Below are 8,345 nucleotides of genomic sequence, written 5' to 3'. Positions count from 1 at the left end.
TTAAGAACATTATTAACAACAAATCACTGTAAAGTGACACATGAAAGAAGAATTATTGAGAGAAATGTATTACTATAATATCCTATAATATAACAACAATATTCAAAACAATATTCAGCTGGGTTCCAACAAACATTGTGTGAATGTGAAGTAAACAAAGAATAAACCCCAAAGAATGCTATTTAGACATCTGTAAATAATAATAAAATAATAATAATAATTATTATTATTATTATTATTATTAATGCATATTATTGGCATTATTACTACTACTACTACTGTTTCAGTTAACAATAAAGTTAAATATTTAATTTATTATTTAAACAATTTTTTTTATAAAATCAATGAAATATTGATATTTAAATAATACATTATTATTATTATTATTATTATTAATGAATAATTATAAAATGTATTTATATATTATTGGTTATATTATTATTACTACTACTACTATTACATTGTATTTTGTGTACAATGACAATAAAGCATTCTAATTCTAATTATTGTTAATAATAAAAGTACATTTTAATCTTTAATTTCTTAATAATAATCATCATTATTTAAATTATATTAGAATGATAAATATTTTAATAATAATAATTTTACCCCTGCTATACAAGTCAAAGTATAATGAAGCTGTTAAAATTGTAAGCGACAAAAACTAATTGTAATTGTTTGTATGAAAATGAATCACACAAATCTGCCAACATTTACTGATGGTGACAGCCTAGCAAAACTTGTAATGTACTGAAGGCATGAAGTAAACGGCACATCCCATGACTGACAAATAATTCAGAGCCTAAAGTGGGATGTTAAATTTCCAGCTATTGCATCAACGTAATATCTTGCTGACGGTGCTTAATATCATTGACGAGAGTCAGGTGAACATGGAGAAAAGGAGCCAGACTTTTTAATAAAAGAGCTTCTTCAAACTTCAGCCTCCGGTGTCTGCCCTGGGGTCCCGGAGTTGGGAGCGCTCCGGCCCACATCATTACTCCCAGACCCTCGCGCGCCGATGCCCTGAGAGAGGAAGCCTCACAAAACACAGCGACTGATAATGGACACACATGCCTCCCATTCCTGTTATTGCACATTGTCAATCAAACACTCTGAGTGCCAGTCTGACATTGCTCAGAATAACAATGTCTGTCCCTATAGGCCGAATGTCTTCGCACGGTTGGTTGGTTTCTGTCGAAGTACAGATGTCAGCACAGTCAGCACTGTTCCTGATCCATGCTAACTAGCGGATTTGCAAGACAGGGAAGGACGAGGGGATGGAAGCCAATGAGAAAATCCAACAGCTGGAGAGGATCTGGCCTTCACAGGTGCGCTCACGTATGTGCCTGTGAACCAGAGAGGAGGAGATGGACGAGAGAGATGGATAATTGGAGTGATGTGGCAGCAGGTGAGGGTATTTAGAGCAGCAGCCTGTTTTAAACCTGCCAAGAGAGCTTCATCCGCCCTACACCTGAGGCAGAATCAGGCAGCAGGTCAGCAGGGCTCTGTGAAAACAGACAGCCACATGCTGGACCAGAACAGTAGCATGCCAACATGTAAAGCTCTGTGTCAGCACTTCTTCACTTTACACTTTCACAATAAGGCAAGCCTCGCTGTTATTATTGCACATACTAATATGCAGAAAGCCATTAAAGCCATCTCATAGTTTAAAGGGGTAGTTACTCACCCTCAAGCCATCCTAGGCAAATATCACTTTCTTCTTTCAGATGAATACAATGAGAGTTAAATTAAAAATTGTCCTGGTTCTTCCAAGCTTTATAATGGCATTGAATGGTGGTCGAGATTTTGAAGGCCAAAAAAGTACATCCATCCATCATCAAAAAGTGATAAATCGATTCATGGATCAATTCTGTGATTTTACGAATGCATCGCGATTCTCAGGAATCGATTCGGAGCTTAGTTTTTAACAGCAGATGCTGCTCTAGGCTAGTTTTTAAACGCTAAAACACTCAAATGCTCACTTGTGCGTTCGGCTAAGTAAAGTAAGTAGTTAAATGTACTTACACCTCATATTTTATGCTTTTATGACGTGAGATTAATGTAAACACAGCCCACTGTGAACACTCTTCATGCTTCGACCTTTAAGAACTTTATGAATTATTATTTTAGGTTCAAGTGGTCTGTGTGCAAGGAACTGGAAGCGAGCAGAGTACGGCTGTTTCCAAAGCAAAATGGATCCATGAATCGATTTATCATCGCACCCCTAAAAAAAAAAGTGGGGGGGGATTAATAAAGGCCTTCTGAAGCGAATCAATGTGTTTTTGTAAAAAAAAAAATCCATATTTAAAACTTGATAAATCGTAATCTCTATCTTCCGGCAACTCTCGGTCATGAGAGAGTGCCGTTCCAACAGCCGGAAGCTCCGGTGAGAATATGCTAGTCTCGCGAGAACCAAGTTTTGTTTACAGCAAAGGAAAACCAGTCTCCTCTTGGCTTATATCGAAATCCTCCAACATTTTTCTTTACAAATCCTTGTTTTGTACGTCTAGTTCGTGACCGGTGTTTTGTTTAGCGCTATATAAATAAAACGTATTATTATTATTATTAGTCTCTCCTCTGCACTTCCGCGTTAATCACTTCTCACCAGAGAATCTCATCCGCTGGAACCTAGAGTTTTCATGCCCATGTGCTCCCTCAGATTTTTGAGCCAAGTGGATTTTGAATGCAGCTTCCAAAAGACCAACAAAAAAAAGCTGAATAATATTTTTTATATCTCATACAATCATACCGGCATGATTAGAATGTGCAGTCACCAGCTGCTAAATTAAGATCTGAGTTTGCACTTTGGCTGGTGCTGAGCCAGAGACATGTGTTTTTACAGCGCTGCGCATTATAACCAATCCCACACGATTCTGTTGAGCTTATGAATGCAATGACCAACCAGAGGCCTTCAGATGAGTCATCGCTGAAATGCTGGTGTTCTGTTCACTCGCTCGCTTAAGGAATTCTGTTCTCTGACGATTCTCTCATCAGAAACAAAGTGCAGATGTGAGTACAATGTACAGTAAGTAGAATATTAATTTCACAGTGTACACAGCTTCAGTGATTATCATGAGAGTTTATGAGAGTGCTTAAAATGTTCTTTGCTTTCTTTCTGTACAATGAAAGTTTTATAATTAGTAAATTACAATGTTTTTATTAAATTCACATTAAATACAAAGTCAGTCGTATAAAAAATATTTTATAGCATGACAGTCATTATCTAGTACTTAAGTATATATATAAAAAAATATATATATTTTTTTTTGTGTGTAATAGAGATGTGGCCTTTAAAAATGCGCCTCTATTTCGATGAAGAAGTGCACCAAACCGGCGGCACAGAGAACCGCTCTCTCCTGTAGAGTACGCAAAAAGCCCACACACTGAATCAGAGACAGGCTCAACCCAACGTTTGGGTAGAAAAAATAACCCAACATTAAAAATGACCCAGCTGCTTAGTTACAGAAAACCTACCCAGCATCTGGGTAAAAAATATTATGACCCAATACAATGACCCAACAAGCTGAACCCAGCATTTGGGTTTTAAAAAATAAACCAGCATTTTAGCGCCCATATAGCAACAATAAAAGTTATAACCTGTAAGTTGATGAAAGCGTTTAATGTGATGCACTTGCTGCCTCAGATACAGTCGTTCTAATGACAGACAAAACACAGATCATTCGCTGGTCAACCAACTCCATTTGATCTTGCTTTTCATAAAATGTTAAGTGTCTGATAAAGCCACAATACCAACTCTGATGAAGCAGTGTTTAATTATATTTCTATCCTTTTTCCTATATTTCAGTGCTTAGTGGTGTCATTGGATTTTTTATTTATCAAAACTGTGCCCCCCGCGCTTTACGCCACTGCAATACCCTATGGTTTTGTGAAGCGCTGCCACTGCACAACCATTATAGGCCATTATACATACTGAAATTTGTTACAAATGGTAGTTAAAGACTAATCAATAAAAAAATAAAAAATGATTAATAATAATCTGGTCACCCCTTACAAAAAAATTACCAATAAAGTTGTATTAACCATCTCATGATTATTAAAATAAATTTAAAGCGTATTTACCAAAATTCATCATGAAAGGTCTGTTGTAAAATATTGTAAAATACATGATTGATGTTTGCTTCAGCATTGGATACTGGTATATTTTTAGGCGAACTTATACACTTAATTCTCTGTTGCACTTTATTGTTTCTTTTTGCACGCACGAGCAGGCATCTTTAAATTTGAACAAAAACAACAACAAAACAAATAATAAATAATGAGCTGGTAGACACATTCATTTTTCAAATAACTTTAACAACTGAATAAAGTTAAATATTCACAATGAATTAATAGTTGCGTAGCCTACTGTAAACATGATCTCCCAAAAGCAGCGCTAGTGCAATAAATTGTTTACAAAGCATCAAATAATGATCCGCTTTACACTCATGCACTCATGTGTACATAGATTTTTCAATGTCCATATTACCATATCAAATATTTTATTTATATTTTATTGAGGATGTTTTCTCACAACCACAGCATTACTGTCGGGGTCTCGGGTCTGATCACCTGTATTTTTGCGGTCTCTGTGTTCGTGTGGTGTGTTGTGTACGTGGCTTTGTTTTGACAGCTCGCCACATGCTCGTTATCTGCATGGTTGTGGTAGGACATCCGTGGTTGTTTTTGACTGGGTCAATAACTCTATTTTAGCCTGGAGCCAGTCCTGTCATGTATAGGTTCTGCCTTTCCTCCTGTCTCTTGTGTTTCGCAGGTGGATCCTCCTGACCTGGCCGGCGTCCCGGTGGAGTACTGCGACCTTCGTGCAGTTTTCAGTAAGTCCCGGGCCACCTCGCTTCCTCCGCATCATCCCTACGACTGTGCCATAGACCTTCTCCCGGGTACTTCTCTGCCTAAGGGTCATCTGTATTCCCTTTCCGGTCCTGAAAGAGAGGCCATGGACAAGTATATACGTGAATCACTACAGGCTGGGCTAATTCGCCATTCCTCCTCTCCCGCCGGCGTGGGGTTTTTCTTATTTCAGAAGAAAGATGGCTCCCTACATCCTTGTATTGATTACAGAGGTTTGAACGGCATTACTGTAAAAAACTGGAACCCCCTACTTTTAATGTCTTCTGCTTTTGAATTATTGCAGGGAGCTCGGGTCTTCACCAAATTAGACCTCCGCAACGTCTACCATCTGGTGCGCATTCGGGAGGGGGACGAGTGGAAGACGGCATTCAACAACCCCCTCGGGACACTACGAATATCTGGTTCTTCCGTTTCGTCTTACCAATGCTCCGGCCATTTTCCAGGGTCTCGTCAATAGTGTTCTGGGTGACATGATTAATCAATTTGTCTGTGTATTTGGATGATATTCTTATTTTTCCCCCTCTGTCCAATTACACACCCAGCACGTTAGACGGGTCCTCCAGCGTCTGTTAGAAGACCAGTTGTTTGTCAAGGCGGAGAAGTCCGAATTCCACACCGAGTCGGTTACGTTCCTTGGCCACATCATCTCTTCTGGGGGGATCAAACCTGACCCCGCTAAGATAGAGGCTGTTGCTAAGTGGCCCGTCTCCGACTCCCATAAAGCTCTGCAGCGTTTCCTGGGTTTCGCCAACTTTTATCGGCGGTTCATGAGGAGTTTTGGTCAGATCGCTGCACCGCTCACAGCATTAACCTCCACCAAGGTGTCCTTCAAGTGGAACCAGGATGCTCAGGTAGCCTTTGATACCTTAAAGTCCCGTTTTGTCTCTGCACCTGTTCTGTTGGTTCCAGATCCTGAGTCCCAGTTTATTGTCGAGGTTGACGAATCGGACGTCGGGGTACGAGAGGGTTCAACTTCACCCTCTCGTAACGGCCGGGTTCCAAGAATGTCAAGACCGACGCCCTCTTGCGTCTGTTCGGGGTCACCCTTGGTCGGGTTCACCCTGTGTTTCATGTCTCTTAAACCTGTGTTTTCTTCTCCCCTTAACCCTGTCGGCGACCGTCCCGACAGGGTTAAGGGGAGCACAACACATTTATTTAAATTCTGAAAACGCGCTGATGGGATTCAGCGGCATTCCGTGGGACGAATTGCGGCATGCCGTGGGGAAAAAAACAGGCATTCTTAAAGGCCACATCTGTAGATTACGCTATTAGGCTACTTTGGCCATCGCCCATTATAGATCAACTAACAATCTATAAAGGTGCAAAATGCATTTACTTACACATATTTAAGATGAGATATTTCATGATACAGTTAACACGTTTGGGAATATTTCGAATAAAAAGGGGGGAAAAAATTATAAAACATAAGCCTATATCAGTGATACTTATCTTTATGTAGTGCTGCTGTGCGCCATGGCAAGCATGATGACCAAAATCTTATATCACTATGAGTAATTAATATCACAGAAAAACTAATAAAAGCCTTAAAAAGGACAAAAAAACTACAATAAAGAAAAATAAGATAAGAAATGCTACATATATTGTATAAATTAAGGAAAAACTCTGCATAGTTTTCAGTGTGTAAATTAAATTTCTTATTAATATTATTAAAGTTACAATAGTGATTTAGTCAAGAGCAGTGATATTGCCAGTATAGCACCCACCCCTACATGTTATTTTGCCTCAACATGTCATGATGTGACTGAATAATTCACTCAAATTTGGACTACTAAGCAAAGTGGCGTTGTTAAAGTCACTTTTTTAATATTCTGCATAAATTAAATTTGCAACTTGGATGGAAACATCCAAAACCACTCAAAATACTTTAGCAACTATACAGAAATGCTGTGGCAACCATCCAAAACACCATGGTATTTTCTTCAAAAAAGTAATCTAGTTACAAATTTGAAATGGCTGCACTTTATTAAACTAGGATCTATAAGAAATAAAGTTTCTGTGACTTGGAAGCCAGAGCAGAGAATTTATTTTCAACCTTCTGAATTCAGCAGGAGCAAGATGGAAATGCTAAGAAATGGCAGCACAAAGTTATAAAACACATTGCAACTTTTCTGTCTGACCACAGTTCACCACTGTGCATGGTATTTGCAGCTTTGTAAAAGGTCTTAAAAGAGCAGGACCGTTTGCACACAAACAGCTCGCTCCTGAAAAAAAACCGTCAATCAAAACACAGGCCAGAATTGTCAAATGTTGCCACACAGACCACATTCGATAGGAAATTATTAGATATGCTGAAAAGGTATCATATAATTCTAGCATGTCTTGTCATCTGTCATGTGTCGTATTTGTACATACAGGGGGGAAAGAAAGATAGGAAAAAACAGTCAATAATTAAACACTGCGTCGTTGTTATTGTAGCAGACACTTGCACTTAACATTATGAAAATCAAGCTCAAATGGAGTTAAAGGGGTCATATGATGCTGTTAAAAAGAACATTATTTTGTGTACAGTTCACCACTGTGCATGGTATTTGCAGCTTTGTAAAAGGTCTTAAAAGAGCAGGACCGTTTGCACACAAACAGCTCGCTCCTGAAAAAAAACCGTCAATCAAAACACAGGCCAGAATTGTCAAATGTTGCCACACAGACCACATTCGATAGGAAATTATTAGATATGCTGAAAAGGTATCATATAATTCTAGCATGTCTTGTCATCTGTCATGTGTCGTATTTGTACAATTTTCTTTAAAAACAAGAGTGCTGAGCAATGCATTTCAACATGAACAGCATTTATCGAGCCTGAGAGCTAGAGATGGAGGGATGGGTTCTGTCTTGTGCACTTAACTAAACCCTACACCACTCAACCATGCAAGGGCACACAGACACCTCAGTCTCCGATTTGTAGAGCCATAGAATTCTTGAGATGAATTCCAATGGATTTTCTTCGTTCTTAAACACTGTCTTAAATACTTAAATGCATTTCAGTGTTGGCATGCCCCCGACTGAACACAGTATAGCATCTGAAGTCAGATTTTAGTTACTATTCTCAAGCAAAATTGATCCAGAAACTCTAACATTATTTTATTAAAAATATATATATTTTATGAGCTCAATCAAGCCGAGGCCAACCCAAACATCTCCTGCTGAATATAGAACAGGACTGAAACAAAAAGACTGTTTTTGAGGTTTGTTTCAAGTCAATATGAAATCAAACTTGACTCCATTTACTATTTTAATAAATATTCAAGGTCTTACTGAGCACATTTGGTATGTTATTCCAAACAAAAAACGTAAAATCTTCAGTCCAATATATTCACAACACAATTTTGTCTTAACATATCTGGACACTAATGCGCCCATAAAGCCAGTTTTATTGACTCCCAGCAGCAAGGGGTTCCATTCTGTACCAGTGGCGGCGTTTTACAAAACCATAGGGTATGGCGCAGGCGACGGCGGGC

At 38.7% G+C, this 8,345-nt stretch overlaps 1 protein-coding gene across 1 annotated transcript in view; it reads right to left on the bottom strand.

The window, feature by feature from the left end:
• Nucleotides 1-8,345, bottom strand: part of tyw1 (tRNA-yW synthesizing protein 1 homolog (S. cerevisiae)) — a 72,457-nt gene that overhangs the window by 21,506 nt on the left and 42,606 nt on the right. The gene's annotated exons all lie outside the window — the stretch shown is intronic.

Source organism: Sinocyclocheilus grahami, unplaced genomic scaffold (genome assembly GCF_001515645.1).
Source record: "Sinocyclocheilus grahami isolate Dianchi unplaced genomic scaffold, SAMN03320097.WGS_v1.1 scaffold46.1, whole genome shotgun sequence".
NCBI classification, from domain to species: domain Eukaryota; kingdom Metazoa; phylum Chordata; class Actinopteri; order Cypriniformes; family Cyprinidae; genus Sinocyclocheilus; species Sinocyclocheilus grahami.
The sequence above is the reverse complement of the archived record's forward strand: the minus strand, read 5'-3'. Positions and strand labels throughout refer to the sequence as shown.